The sequence below is a fragment of the Centrocercus urophasianus genome, unplaced genomic scaffold, assembly GCF_019232065.1.
Source record: "Centrocercus urophasianus isolate 14NV4802_14NV808 unplaced genomic scaffold, USGS_Curo_1.0 seq_34, whole genome shotgun sequence".
Classification (NCBI taxonomy): Eukaryota; Metazoa; Chordata; class Aves; order Galliformes; family Phasianidae; genus Centrocercus; species Centrocercus urophasianus.
The window spans coordinates 5,458,343-5,474,076 of NW_024884911.1; the positions used below are offsets into that span (position 1 = coordinate 5,458,343).

At 49.5% G+C, this 15,734-nt stretch overlaps 1 protein-coding gene across 3 annotated transcripts in view; it reads right to left on the bottom strand.

Moving 5' to 3' along the window:
* Positions 1 to 15,734, bottom strand: part of VAV2 (vav guanine nucleotide exchange factor 2) — a 99,538-nt gene that overhangs the window by 38,577 nt on the left and 45,227 nt on the right. The window lies entirely within an intron of this gene.

Genomic DNA, 15,734 nt, shown 5'->3' on the forward strand with positions numbered 1-15,734 from the left:
CCTGCTGCCCCTAGCCCCACAGCTCCCTGTTGGGCAAAGAACACATTGGGTTGGGACCACCAGAAGCTGTCCAGTGCTTGGCAGCGCTCCGAAGGGACCTCCTGGCTTTTCACAAAGGAGCTGCCACACTTTGGCCTTTCCCAGCTGACTTTCACTTGGAGAACTGAGGATACTGAATTATTCAACGAGGCAAATGAGCCTGTGAATTGTCAAAGCTTGGCCTATAAACGATCATCGAGGGGCACCCAGCACTGAAAGGAGCCGCAGAGCAGCAGGGGATTCTCCTCTCACCTCAGAGCCTTGACTGTCCACCATGCAATGCTTCTAATGGGGTGCTAGTAAAGCATCCTTATTTATTTCTCATTTTAATAAGATGTGACCCCTGGCAAATCCTTCTAATCAAGAGGGCATGAATAAGGGATTTTTTTAATTAGACAAAACATCATTTTTGCCGTGGCTATCAAGAGCCTGTTTTGGCCTATTTCTCACTCTTTGGAGACTGTTTGGATAGCAACCACAGCACCATCCCTGTTGGCCTGGTTTTTACAGCGATGCCCTGGAGCCACTGATGGGGGACTACGAACACTGAGCAACTAGAAGGGAAAGCATGAAGTTCCTCACTTTACTGTAATGTAACAAAAAAAAAAAGGAGCGCAGGCAAAAGTTGATCACTTCTAGAAAAGGTGTTCCAGCCACGTGCCCTGCTGCCAGCAAGCTGCAGGCACCAGCTGGTCAGATTCCCATCTCTGCTTTGGACAAGCACTGAACCAGCTACCATCTCCTAACAGGTCTCAATCCCCAAATTATCAGCAACTTTGAAGACCTCAGAGCCCATTTTACCAAATCCCTCTGTGCCCTCTAGCATCACCAGTTTGGGAGAGGAAGAACTGAGCTCATCAGTGCCTTTGGGATCACTGGGGCAGACCAGAGGCACTGCATTGTGCCTGCTGTGTGTGAGCAGTCCCAGGGAAGTCCCAGTCTCCTCTGCAATCTATTATTAGACTTGCACAGCACAAAAATCACTGTATGAATCAGACAGCTGCACTGTGGGTTTGACTTCCAGGGAAACGTAAGAGAAAAGCACACTCTTCTCTACAGCCATGCTTCTTGCTTTGTTCTTTCATGAAAAGCTCCAATCTCTGAGCATCCCTGCACATCAAAGCCTGGCACCTGGCTCCAGCAATGAGCTCAGGAACTAAGCAAAGCAACCCACTTCCCAAGAGGGATTTGATACAGAGAGCTTCCACGAAACCTGGCAGTTCCAAAAACACAGCTGAGCAGAGCTGGGTTGGCAGCAGGGAAGGCTCTCCCAGTACAGCTCCTGCAGGTTGGAGTGGGGAGCAAGAAAGCACCATCCAGCACAGCTCCACCAGCCCCCAGCCCAGGCAGCACAAAGCACAGTTTGAGGAGAAGTAATCCTCTCAGTTTCAACAGGATTAAACAACATTCTTAAAAGTAAGTAAATCCTGAAGTGTTTGCTAAACTGTGTCTCATTTTTCCCATGAAGGAGCTTCTTACTTGCTGAGAAACACTGTAAGACTTCCTGCCCCTCCTGGCTATCATTTTCTATGAGGCGAGGCAGGAACTGCTCCATTACACATCCAAAGCAGTTGGCAGAGGGGTCTGTGATCTCAACTGAGGCTTAGCTGCTCCTAGGACACATTAGCACAGCTAATCTAATACAGATATGACACTAGGTGGAATTACACTTCACTGTAATGCTCACCTCCCCTTTCTTTCCAGGCAGCCTAGAAGTGCAGCAGCCTTGCTTTCCCAGCATACCCAAGAAACGATTTTCCATCAGTTCCCTGATGACTGATGCTCACTATTCCATCAGTTCAGAGCTTTTGGGAATCTCCCCCTAACACGCATTGCTCAACAGCTGAGAACTGAGGCTGCAGCATCCTGGAGCCCCCAACAATCGCTTCCAAAGGAGCACAACCCTTGGATTGCTCTCAAAGGTGCTGTGAGGTTGTGCTCAATGGGTTGGGGAGCACTGGGTGCCCCATCCCCATCCCACAGCCCTGGGAAAGCCCTGAGCCCAGGACTGGGGCAGAGAGGGTTTGCAGAATGATTTGTACACACTGCCTGTATGTGCATGTTTGTCTTCTGGGAGGAGCTGCGAGCTTAAAAATGGTCTTCTGCAGATTCTTCACCCATTTCTCAGTGCTACTTCCTCCAAGAAAACTGTACTCAGTGCACACACGTAGGCTGACAAGGAGACACCCAATGGAGCTGCAGAACGGATGCATCCACGGGCTGCTCCCAAAGCTGACCTGTAAGGACTGGCTGGGAAATTCCTGCTGGTTTCACCGCTCAGGGCGAGGACGCTCTTTGCATTCCTGGCGTTCCAGTTCCCTTTGTGCTTTCTGCCATGAGCTAAATCAAACAGCCTCATTTCTCCTTGCCCTATGCTATGCCGCCTGGCACAAGGTCATTGCTCTGACCCAGCACAAGTGGTGAGGGAGGAGAGCCATGCACACCCCAGCAGACGCATCAGGGTTCTACACTTCTGAAACAAAACCAAGTTGCAAGCTGGGATTCTAAACGCATTGGTCACTTTGCAGGAATCCTGGCTGAGCAAGAAAACACAATTTCTGAAAGCAAAAAAACAAACCCAACCAACAACAGAGCCTTCAATCCACAAGAAACCCACTAATTTTCCTTTTCCTTATTGACAATGCTTTCTCTTAGGAATTACGGATTTTAAAATAAACTACAATAAAAATAAATAAATCATCATGCATAGCACTCTTCTATTTCCTCCAGCATTGTTTATTTCCAGCAGTACCACTGTGCATCTAGGAAACTAAAATAAACTCTCTCATTATTTGCAAAAACAAACCGAGGCAGCTGGGCTGGAGCACACTTTGCATAGGGAAGCTCCCAGCCTTGCTGTGCCCAGAGCTGGCTGCAGGGGCTGTGCCTTGTGCTGAGCCCTGGCCAGGTCCTGTGCATCCAGAACAACCCAGTGTTTGCTACTGAGCAAATCAGAAGCTCTACGCAGCATCCATAAGCCTGGGCAGAGAGCTTGGTGTTGTCACACACCTGCACAGATGGTTCTCAGGGGGAAGGTAAAATCAAAGCCTGAAATCATAAAGGTTGATTTTGGGGTTGGTTGGTATCTAAACTCATGAAGGGCAAAATAAATCCTCAGAGCAAATCTTCTGCCTATGAGTGGGAAGGAACCAGATCACAGATCCGGAAACAAGCTGGGTAAATTGGTTCTGAGTTGGGTAAATGTATCCAACAGCAACAACACTGATGTGAGGAGCTGCAGGGAAATGGACACTGAAACAGAAGCAGCCATGCACAATGAGGGGCAAGGTGCACGTGTCCAGATGGCTCCAGTTTGCAAGGGAGAAGCAGGAGCCACAGCCAAGGCAGGAATAGTGGCAAACAAAAAAAGTGCCAGAGCAATACTATCCATCACCTGCTTTTCACATGAGCCTCTCTTACCACTAACACCTTAGTAACCCAATGCCAAGCCCTGCAGAGCTGCCTGTGACCAGTGCAGCCAAGCTACGGAGCGTGTGAGCCAGCCTGAAACGCACAGAACATAACCTGCTGACTACGGATCCATCATTCATGCTGTGTGTGCTATTGCATAATGCCTGTAAGGCCCTGCAGCACGTGCACAGCAAGCATAGCCAACATCAAACCTACAGCTGATGTGCAGCCACATCCCCAGACACTGCGCAGCTGAGGCTGCTGCCTCTTGAGCATCTCACAGCTGTTGCAGGGAATTCCTTCAACCAACAAGGTTGGGCTGGCTTTGCTGAAATATCCGATTCCTGTTTGAGACTGACATGAAATCTTTGCCCTTGACTCGGCAAATGGGTCAGGATTGAAAAGTATTCAAGGATGCAAGTTTAGTTGGAGAGGTCCTGTGTGGAGCCAGGAGTTGAAAGCGATGATCCTTATAGGTCCCTTCCAACTTGGGATATTCTCTGATTCTATTTCAATAGATTGCTCCGTGTTAATTCCCAGCACCACCAGTGGATTACATTGCATGTGGTTTCTCAAATTTCAAGTGAATTCAAGAGGTGCCCAGGCAATAGCAGCAATAAGCTTTGATTTCGCATGCCAGGGATGCAAACAGCACGTGCCTCGTGGGTCCAGACTGCTGGTTGGGTGTTCAGTTTGCAAACTGGAGGCAGAAAGATGAGGTAAAAGCTGGATTTTGCTTCTAATTTTCAGCAAGGAAGACTGGACACGCATCACTCCTTCTTTTGCTAAAGGGATTCTTGGCCATGGGAATAGCAGAGGGTTAAAATAATCTGAAATGAGCATCTGACACAGACTGTCCCCAAGACCTCTTTGCCACAGCCCAGAGCGCCCGTGTCAGGCTGCATTATGGTCACAGTGACAAATGATTACACCTCTCAAGATAATGAGGTTAAGCCCTCTAACAAGAGCACACTGTCAGAGATGCACTTTCCAGACGAGAGCATCTTTACCCAAACCAAAAACTCCTCTGAGAAAGCATGAAGGGCACGCAGCAAAGGCTGGGGTCAGTTCACCTCACACCCAGGCCTTTGAGAGCAGGAAAGGAGCAGTGTGGCTGCAGGAGCATCCACAGAACCCAATGGTGCTGGAATGCTTCCCTTTGGCACCTCAGCCTGTGGTCTCAATCCGTGGGCTCTGCAGCTCCGGAGCACAGTGCATGAAGGCCATTAGTGGTGATGGGCTGCACGGAGCTCTGCTGCCATCATGCCATATTTGCTTGGGTGCTCCTTTTTAAAAAGGGTTATTAAACCCAGCGTTATGCTGCATTAAACCCATGATTTGGCTGCATTAAGTGTTGGGGACGCAAACACGCCTTCACTGAAGGCACTGGCAAAGCTGATTTGCAGTGGGAACAGCTCTTGTATCATTTTAACACCCTTATTTTGAGCAATCTGAGGCCAGCATGTTTTCTGCTATTATTCAGCCTTGCAACAGTGGGCAGCAATTGCAAAAGCAGCAATATTCCCTGACAGGGAGGAGAGAAGGGTAATCAGGTGGACTTAGAGCTAATGGCACCGTACCGCATCATCATAAACTTGTCAGACATGCACACACATCCTCTCCCATATTTAAGGCACCAATCTGTCTTTCCCTGTCACAAAGCATTGGAGGGAACGCATCCAATTGTAACTCAGTGCCTCACCCCTGAGCACTGAGGTCTGTGCCATGAGGAGGTATCTGAGCTCCTCAGTTCCTTCTGCAACACGGATGGTGAGGTCCCTCACCTCCCTAAGACAAAAGCAAAAAGCCAAAGTGGGCAAGAGCAAGGCAGCCTGATGTAGAGGAGCCTTACTATGAGTGGAGCTGTGCCTGGATGCACCATGCAGCTCCCACACTGCTCCCAGGCACAGAAATTAATGCCCTGAAACCAATGCTGCTTTCTTTATGCCAGCAAGTTCCTCTAACACAACAGCAATAAATACTTATTCTGCTGCTTAATGGCCTCTCCTCTCCGACACGGGTGCTGAGTCTCTGTCTCATCCAGTTACTTCTGCTATCACTATCTGATAGCCTGGCGGTGACTGAAGGAAAGAGCTTACTTTGATGACTTTAAAGGACTGGGGGAAAATAAATGCAAGCACTTGAGGAAGGGAGCTAACACTAAAGCCACCAAACACTGAGGCCGTACCTCCAGAGTGGGAATACAGGAGATTTCCTACAGGGAATGGGTGGAACGATACCCACAGCAGCACTCTGTGGGCATCCCAGCACTGCTGGGAGCTCTCATGCACAGCACGGTGACCCCAGTGCTGAGTGCTCAGAGGAAGGCCCTGCAATTAATTACACATCCACCTGACAGCATCTCCACCTGTCTGAGCTCAACCCCATCAATTTGCACAGAACTTGCAAGTGATCATAAATGACACAGCGGTTAAACACGAGCATGAAAGAAGAAGGAGAATGAGAAGTCTTGATATCTCAAAAATTATTGATGGGCAAAGCTTGTTATCACCTCCAAGTGCTGATTTGGGAATGAGTCATTAGGATGAGTCCCAGCTGTGAGGTGTAAGGTAGCAGCAGCCACTCTCACATTTCCACATGATACAGAACAGCATTAATTAAACAGGAAGATGAACTACCTTAGTCCTGGTATGCAGCAGTGCATGGGGACAGCTGTGTCACCTCCCCTAGCTGCTGCCCAGCACCACGAGCCCTCACTTCTCAAGTGATCCCATTGTACCACAATACACATCACCTTTGGGATCCAGGAAGCCCCAGCCACGTTCTGCTCTTCTTAGAGCAATAATGGGATAAATTTGGGCAACGGGAGCCAGAGGGGAGGAGAAATGAAAGGTGCAAATGTGATTTCAGCATCGCCCTCCCAGCTGCCCAGAGACCAGGAGGGCTCCCAGAGATGCCTGAACACAAGGCAGTCTGAGATGCAGGGCTGCTTCCCTTGAGCCCACGCACACTGCTAAACTGCCTCTAAGAAAAACACAGAGGGTTCATTTGCATTGCTTTGTAATAGTTAGAAAAGCAGGCTATAAAAGTACATCCTTTGGGAAACAAAGCTAATGAAGCCAGGGAACCGTGATCTCCTAGAAATTAGAAGGGAGAAAGAAAACTCCAAATGGCTGAGGCAGGAGCTTGGTTGAGTTCCCTGGAGCTGCTGCCAAAGGCAATGCCCAGCCCCGTGCCTGGCCAAGCCAGCTCCTTCCCTCTGCCCCAATTAGCAATGCAGCAGATCTGTAATTAACCTGGAAGGATGCCGAGTGCTCAGCATGGGACGGAGCAGCAGCACGCTGGGTGATAGGCACAAGCTGACCCCAAAAGTAAGGAAAAGGCAATCAATCAGCCAATTTAAAATAGGTAAAGAATTGCTGGCCAGGATTGTAGGGCTGGGTGGGGAGAAAGGACAATCCTTCCCTCTCCAAATCCAAAGGAGCTGCCTTGGATGCCCCTGTCCTGCATGGCTGCAGGTCTACGATGCTCTGTAAGGAGTAAATAGCTGCATTTCCACCCTGCTTCCCTCTCTCTTTGAGAAGAAGGGACAAACAGGGAAGCTTTCGAAAGATTCAGCTCAAGCACAGGAGAAGTGGAACAGTGTCTTGTTGGCTCCAAAGGTCTGGACCTTGCGAACCAGCAGAGATCCTGCTGAAAGCACTCACACCTGCTGGGCACTCCACCCTTAGTGCCTGAAGAGCAAGAGCACAGGAGAAAAAGCCTTAGATGCTAATTAGCTTAAACACTGTAAATACATTCGCAGAGGCAGGCTGCAAAGTTCTGAACACAATGGCTGATGTCAGTGCACGGAGCTTGGCTTGCATTGCCCTGTGCTGCCACACAGCACCAAGCCACCACAAAGAGGCATTGTGCTGAGCTGTATGAGCAAGTGGAAGGAAACACCAGCAGCAACACTGCCATGCAAGGAATGCTGGCAGCTAATTGCTGCCTCTGTGCTTCCAGGCAGCCAAAACACTACCCTGCATCTCTCCACTGGCTCTGGAGATCCCAGCAGAGTATCTCAGTGATGCCCCCAGGGCTGGAGCCCACCTTGTGCCAAGCAAGGTGCTTGGAATCATCTCACTTTGTGCTCCATAACTCACAATGCCCAATGTCATGCATTCCCTCATCCCCAGCACTGATTGGATTTGTCAGAGCAGATGGAAAAAGCATTGAGTCGGATGCCAAGCAGGGATATCCCAACCTGCTTCCGAGAAACTGGCTTAAGTTGCATTAAGTTTAATCCCCCTCAATGAAGGCATTCCCAACAAAGCTGCTTAGAGTCACAAAAACATTAAGGTTGGAAAGGACCACCAAGATCATCAAGTCCAACCCCAACTCATCCCCACTGGCCATGTCCCTCAGTGCCCATTGGGGTTGATGGACCTTTGGGATGTTCCAAGCTTCCCAAACAGGACACACTCACCTGGATGAAACACTGTCATTCCTACAGCTTAAAGCCAACAACTGCACCTCCATCACCTCAAAACCCAAAGCAACATCAGGCAGAAACAACTAAGAGAAAGAGACCTTCACTTCATTCACTCCAATCTTCTCTCGTCCTCCAGAAGCAACAAACACCTTGCAAACTTTGGGTTTTTATTGCTATCACCATCTGGCTTGCCAAGTGAAATCCCCCAGATTTCACACACACAGGTCTGAGCCCACCGCCTCACTTGGAGAACAGCTCCCAGCACCACTGCAAAAGGAGCCACGCACACCAACAGAGCAAAAAAAGTTGGGAGAGGTCCTCCCAACCAGCTCAGTGCTTCTTAGCACAGCAAACTGAGTTCCCTCCCTCTCCCCCAAAAGAACGATTAACCACCAACATCAGCAGAGGTTTCCCATCACGGGGCACAGCTCAAAGCAGCCTCCCACGCTCCCCCATGCCCCATGCAGAGCAGCTTCCACGCCTCAGGGGCAGAGCATCGCAGAGCAGCTCAGAGGGGAGCATTCACTGCCTGCACCATGGGATGCTGATACCATTCTGTCAATGAATGCATTTGTGCCTGTAGAAAGGCAGGAGCTCTGTGCTGATGAGGAAATAGAGCACGAGGCTGCTTCCCAGAGACACCGATAATCAGAAGCTACGTCCCCTGCTCGTACTGTAACAGTGTGTAAATGTGCCTGTAAAGTGCTTTGATTTGATGGGATCGGTTAAATTCAGTCCCTGCTCTACACAGACACTGCATTTACTGCTATGGGAGAGCCTGAAATGGTGCTGCAAACTGATATAGAAAGGAATGGCAGTAAAACATGTCCGAAATATTGGCTCCCTCAGCGGGACATGTGCAGTCACAGCTCACAAATTACAGGGTGGAAGGGGAGCAGGGTGGATTTCCACAGCCACTGCTGTATGGAGGGTGAGATAAGATGATCTAAGGGTCCCTTCAGACCTAACAAATCCATACAGCTGTTAAAAATAAATAAATAAGAAAAAAATATATAAAAAATGAGATCTTGGCTGCCCCTAAGAAAAGGAAAGGAAGGTTCACTCGGGGTGGTGACACATTGGAACGGGCTGCCCAAGGAGGCTGTGGATGCTCCATCACTGGAAGCATTCAAGGCCAGGCTGGATGTGGCTCTGGGCAGCCTGGTCTGCTGGTTGGTGATCCTGCACACAGCGGGGGGTTAAAACCAGATGATGATTGTGGTCCTTTTCAACCCAGGCCATTCTATGATAAAATTCATTCTATGATTCAGGCACCATGCTTTCAGGCAGCGATTTAAGAGGTGCAAGTAGCAATGACAAAAATGCTCAGGGTGGCCAGTTGGATGCCCCAGCACCAGCTCAGCTTCACCCTGCTGAGTGGGACGGCTCAGTGCAGCACAGAAAGCAAAGGAAAGGCAATGGGCACCCGGGACAGAGGAGTTCCCATTCTGGGAGAGCTTCATCAGCTGCGTGGTGATGCAGTGCAACTTTGAAAGTGTCACCAGCTGTTTATCCGCCGCTAAAACGCGCGTGTTTAAAAATTAATAAGAACAGATTGAGCAAATGAGGAGTCGACGGGAACCAGAAGCTTCGGTGAATTTTCAAGGCGTAACGTCGAAACGACATAGGAGCGAGCTGCAGGAAAGGGATGCCAAAAATACACACACATAATCACACGGTGGTGCACGGGGAGGAAAACACAGCTCTAATCACCACATGCTCTCTCTTGAAGCTTTTAATCAGTCGCTGGAGACAAAGAGCAGCCGGGCGGTGCTGCGGTCAGCCCTGCGCTGTGGGGAAACAGGGAGAAAGGATTTACCTTTCTGCATTAACACGGGGTCACATCACATGGGATGCAGCACAAGGGCTCAGGTTTGGATGACCACAAGAGGTTCAGCAGGCAGGGGGATGCTTGACCTCATGCCCAAGGGAACCCAGAGCCACAGGGTTAAGGTCGGAGGGCAGCGGAGAAAGAAGAGGGCTCACCAGAGCTTAATGGAGGTCTGGGAGCTCTGGACAGTGCCACCAATAAGCCTTATCAGCACTCCAGCCCTAAAGCCATGCATGCAAATTTGAAGATGAGATCAGAGAAACTGATGGAGAAAGAGGTGCTGACACACAGGGCAGTAATGGAGGCTTGCTGCCAACTGCTTGGAGCTGCGGGGTTTCCTTTGAACTCACAAACTTTCCAACTGTCTATCTTCCATTTTTGGACAAAAAGGCTCAGAAAATAAACATTGCTATAAATTCAGTTTTAACCAATATTTCCCCCTCTGCCATAAAAGAAGGGGTTTTTCTTCAAAACAACTTTCTTTTTTCCATGCTATATTTCAGCCAGATGCAGAGGCTGTGCCTGGGCTGCAGCTCAGGGACCAACTGAAAGGTTTGAATAATTCCCCACCAAAATGAATGGAGTTCCACGAAAGCATCAGGACCGTACATGGCAGGCTGAGGAAGGGGAGAGGGAAAATATATTCCTGTCAAAACGACGTTCCCCATAGGAGTACAATCTGCACAAAAGCGTTTGCCCACGTGCGTTGTGTTGGATTTCAGATTCTGCACTTGTGAAGCGTGTTCTGCTGGGTACTTGAATAATTATGTTTGACTTATTTAACAATTTAACATTCGCCTGCTTGGCTTTACAGCTGGAGGAATGAAATCACATGTTTGAATGACTAAAAGGGAAAAGACAGTCGGATGATATATGTGAATTTATGCAAGTATTCCTCTCTCTGAAATTACATTTGCAAAGAAAACGTTAAATCAAGCATGTTCTCTCTCCAGTTGTAAATGAGATTTTGGGTGGTGGGATAGGCAGGCAGCAGCCAGGCTCTGCCCTAGGCAGGGCTAAGCAGGATGCACCCAGGCACACAGACCTTCAGCTGTGAGCACCATCCTGCTCCCACACTGCTCCCACGCCATTTGGCAATGCTAAGCAGACCTAAGGGGCATTGCATGAAGCGGTCCACACAGTGCTGGACCTGCAGGCAGGAGGAGGGGGGCTCCACCAGCCCAGGCAGACTCACCCCATGGGGTGACCCGTGTAACCCATATCTCAAACAGAGAGCTGGCTCTCCCCACGGCAGCTTGGATCCTGCTCCCACCAGCAGATCCAGGAGATGCTCTTGAATGCCACAGGGTGACCTCACCATCAGCCTGTGAGACTTCGCTCCAGGTGATGCATCCCATGAATAACAGCTCTTTGGATTGAGCAAGGCATGCCAAGAACACAGAACCTGCAAGTGAGGCTCTCCATCACTCCACAGGATCAGGGATTTCTCTCTACACCACTTGCTGGAATTTGAGGGGTTCAATGCTAACACTGAGGGAGCTCCTAGAACCGCTGGGGCTGTCCCTTTGCTCACCAGCAAATCCAAACCACCACGGTCCCACGTCAGCTCCCACCCATCCCCCCTTTTTCCCTTCTGCTCCATGGCAGCAGTCACCTGGGGATGCGAGCTATGAGACGGGAGCACATGAGCTCATGCACTGGGGAAGGGAGAGAAAACTGTGATGACTGCACCATGAGAGAAAACACAGCGAAATGCCCTGACCCGTTATCACAGTGGGGAGAAGCACAGCCACGCTCTTCCAACAAAGGCCCCACTTATGTATTTTTCATAGCCTGCTTTATTCTGCTGCAGACGTGAGCGTTATCAGTAACGTTTGTTCACCCACACAACTGTAGGGCTGTGGCACTGATAGTGGCAACGTGGTGGATAAAAGCTAGCAGGTTGTACACCAGAACAGCTCCACATTTAAATACAAGTTTGTTCATTATCCGCTCAAGTTACAGATATTGGAGCCCTGCTGCAACAAGGGAGAACCCAACTTGCTGCTCCTCACCTTCCTTCTTATCTAAACTCACACTGTGCACAGAGCCAGGCTCACCCCTGCTTACCCCCAGAACGGGCAGCACATGGTCCCACCCTGTGCATCCCCCAGCTGTGCCCATGCATTGCAGGTGGGGTTAAAAGCATGAAGCAGAACAACTCCACGAGCAGAGGATGGGACACATCTAATGCAATTAGCCCCACATTTAGCCCTGCAGACCTGGAGACACTTCAATGACTGCTGAGCGCAGCCCTGCTGCTTCACTCCTGTGGGGCTGCACAGCTCTGCTTGGGAACAAACCCAAAGTGTTGAGCAGGAGGGATGCCTGGAGCTCATGGAGCAGGATGCACGTTACAGAGCAGTGAGAGAAGAGCCCCATGAAAGGGGAATATATAGGGGAAATACGACGTAGAGAAAGGAAGCAGCTCAGCCAGAGTATTTGCACTGCTTTCCAGCAACGGGGACACAATGGGCAGCAAACCCAGCACCACCTCTATGCAATCCTATTCTCTGTCCTTCTTAAGAACATGCTGCACAATGCTGTGTGAGAAAAGAAGCTGGCAAACCACACACACAGCCCCATCGGTCCCCACTGAAGGACTCACCATCCCACTGCTGCTATCAGAGCTGCATGCACTCGACCGCTTCTCCCCTCCACCAACGCGCATTCCACAGCATCCACGGGAAATTTCAATGAAACATTAGAAGAGGAAGCTTGGCCAGGCCCGTCCATAAATCTCCCAAAGCAGACACGTGGCCTATCAACTCCTTCCAAGAGCATTTCCCAAACGGCCCCAGAGAGCCCCACACGGTGCACTGTGCACCTCCATATCCAGCAGAGCCCATAACGCGCATCCGCCTGCATCCTCTGACAGCATGCCTGCACCTCTGCCTCTGCTTCTGCTGCAAAGGCTTCTGCTGCTCAGCCTTAGCTGGGAGCTGCACACGCTGGGATGCCACCAGGTTGGAAGCAGCGCTGTGCTCCAGGACAGAGTTCAAACAACTGGAATCTCAAAGAAAGAAACAAAGAAGGAAGTGCAACAGGTACATTTGTTGCTGGAGTTTTAACTTCAGAGCATTTCGTCACCCGGACAGAGCTGAACTCCTGGTGAATCTGCACCTGTGCTATAAATACCAAGGTCTCTGCCACCCCTCGTGTCACCACCTTCCCCACAGCCCAGCTTAAAGCTAGGTGTCTGCCAGGCAAAAGAACAGAACAGCTATGCTTTCCTGGGGAATAACTATTCAGAAGAAAGGGCTAGAATATGTTAAATTATATTACAAAGCTGGCATGGAAATAAGCTGAAACGGCTCCCTGTAAGCAGCTTGGCTCTCTGGGGCTCCATTTAACAGCCATCCTTTTATTAGAAAGATGGCTGGTTAGCACTTCCAATCACAAATAGGTGATGAGGAGGGAGGATTTCTTTTCCATTGAGATTGCAGAAGGGCTTTAAGTAAAAAGAATGGAAAAAATCCTCCAGATGCAGGACGTGGTTCCTGCCCCAGCCACTGAGGCACACTTTGAGAGCATGGAGGAAGCATCCACCTGCACCTCGTTGCAGCAAAACCTTTTGGACGTTTTATGCCCCATCCACTCCCAGTGGAGGGCAGCAATAACAGCAATCCCAGCACATGGGATGGAGGGCACCTTCCCCACACAAAGTACGGCAGTGTTCCTGGGCTGGTAGCAAGGAGCAGCCAATGCAACCCAAAGCCAATGAGTTGCTGGCAGTGGCTCTGCCCACGGCTGCAGTCCTTCCCACTAAGCCTTGGGTCTGCTCCCAAGTTATCGCAGCAGCGTGTCATTAACCCTCATTATCGTCAGGATTTTGGCACACAGACAGGGATCAAGGTGCCTGATGTGGTGCTTATCCACACAGCGAGGGCCATCAGCCCTTCTCTGCCGTGTCACGATGCACTTCCACCACAACTAGCACCAATTTCACAAAGCTGCCTCCAGCACTGCTCCAACCATCACAGCAACCCCAGTAAGGACGGAAAAGACAAACGCATGGAAGGCAGTGAAAACAATCTAATCTAATCTAATCTAATGGGCTACAAAAGACCATAACCATTGCCAATGCCACAGGGATTTCCAGCCACCCAGAGAGCCAACGTCAACCTCCCCTCCAGTTCTTCATTAAAACATTAACCACTGATGCGACACAACTGCTGATACCAGAGCAGGAGGACCACAGCCCATCTGTTTGCAACCATCTGACAGTTTCTACTCACACCCCTCTCTCCAGGGAAGGCCCTTTGGCTTTATGGTATCATTGAACCCCAGACACGGCAAAAACAGAATGGAGATTTTCCTACAGACGATCACATCGCTCAGCTTTAATTACAAAAAGGAAATGATGTCTAAAAAAAGGCAGTGTTAAAAACAACATAAAAATGCATCTATCTGGGGCCTGAGGCTCACTGAGAAAAATGTTTCGTTATCCAATCTAAGAACATAATTATCCTTTAATAATTTTTCCCAGAATAGGAGGGAAGTGGTGCTTGGCTTGCTCTACCTACATGCATTTGAATGGGAACCCAGAGACAATCAACACTCCAGTAAGTTGGTTTCCTCCTGAACCAAGCCCAGGCTCACAGCAGCATCCCAGGCAACATCCCCAGTGGGATCCCTGCTTTTCCCACTCTTCCCATCTCCATTGCTTCAGCAAAGCCACAGCCAAAGCTCCAGGATTCCCTTTGCACCGAGCACAGTCCTGAGCATCTCCATTACCTTTCAGGCACAGCCAAAATCATCCCTTCAGCAAAAATATAGCTTGACTATCAGAGTCTGAGGAGATGAGACCAGTTGGGCAGCAGCGAGCCATGCCCCATTCATGCAGTGTCTCCTCGTGAGCCCCCGGGGTGCATTTTATTGTGGGCAGGTTGTGGCCGTACCAGGAGCGATGCTGATTTCGAGCAGCCTGCTTGGCTTTAAAATCTGGTTTCCATAGAAACAGGTAGATAGCAAGCAGGAGCTAAATCTTATTTACTCAGTTAAAGAAAAGGGCTTTCCAAGCTGTCTGTTAGACCTAAGGGTAAGAGTGATATTACTGGGAATACAAAGATTTAATGACAGCAAAGAACGCGGCTTTTAAATAAGCAATGCCTTTTTTCTTTTAATCTTTAATAGCACTTACTACAAAAAGACCAACATAAGTCTCCCTCCACCTTTAAGACGTCCCACATCCTATTGACTTGAAGATATATTTTTGCGATCAAAGCCTGGCACTTTTTGGAAGAGACATCGTTCCCCCCTTCCTCCTCCTCTGCCCCAACCAGAAATAATCCCACTCACAAAACCAAAACCTGCAGCTTCAGCAACCGGTTGACTTTTCGTCACAGCTTGGGCACAGGCAGCGCTGAGACCGAGCATCCCCAGCCCAGTCCCAATGGCAGAGCCTCAGACTGGAAGCTCTCCCTTTTCCCAGCCCGTGCACCAAGACCAGCTCTGAACTTCTCTTCAGACTCGTTACGCATGCACAGATCACTGATTTCCCCCAGTAAAAACAGAGGAATACTGAGCACCTGAGATGCCTCACTGCACTGAATGCTGCGCTGCCTGCTTGCAAAACAGTAACTTTTATGTTGGTCTTGCTCCCTGCTAAGATGAACAGTTACTTGTGTAGCCACAAATGCACCACACAAAGTCTATTAATGCTTTGACTGTTAAGATTTATAGGTCGGAGATATCCTTAGAATTACTCTGCCTTGGCCTGCACAATTGCAGAGCTGGAATATGTATTATTTCCAATGAATAATACATGATGGCACTGTAAATCTAGTCCCAGCTGAGAACGTGCTCTCCTGCAAGGAGACAGGAAGGTTTGGGGAGCAGGCTGCTGTCTGCAGGCAGCATTTACCTGGGTGCTAATGAAGGGAACCGCCGCTCAGCATGGACAGGGGACTGCAAAACTCTAATTAATTAATGCAGCTCAAAAAACAGGCACATCAGTCCCTGTGACAGCCCAAATCTCTTCCCACCAGACACCCCAGGGCTAACTCCTGCCCTTGC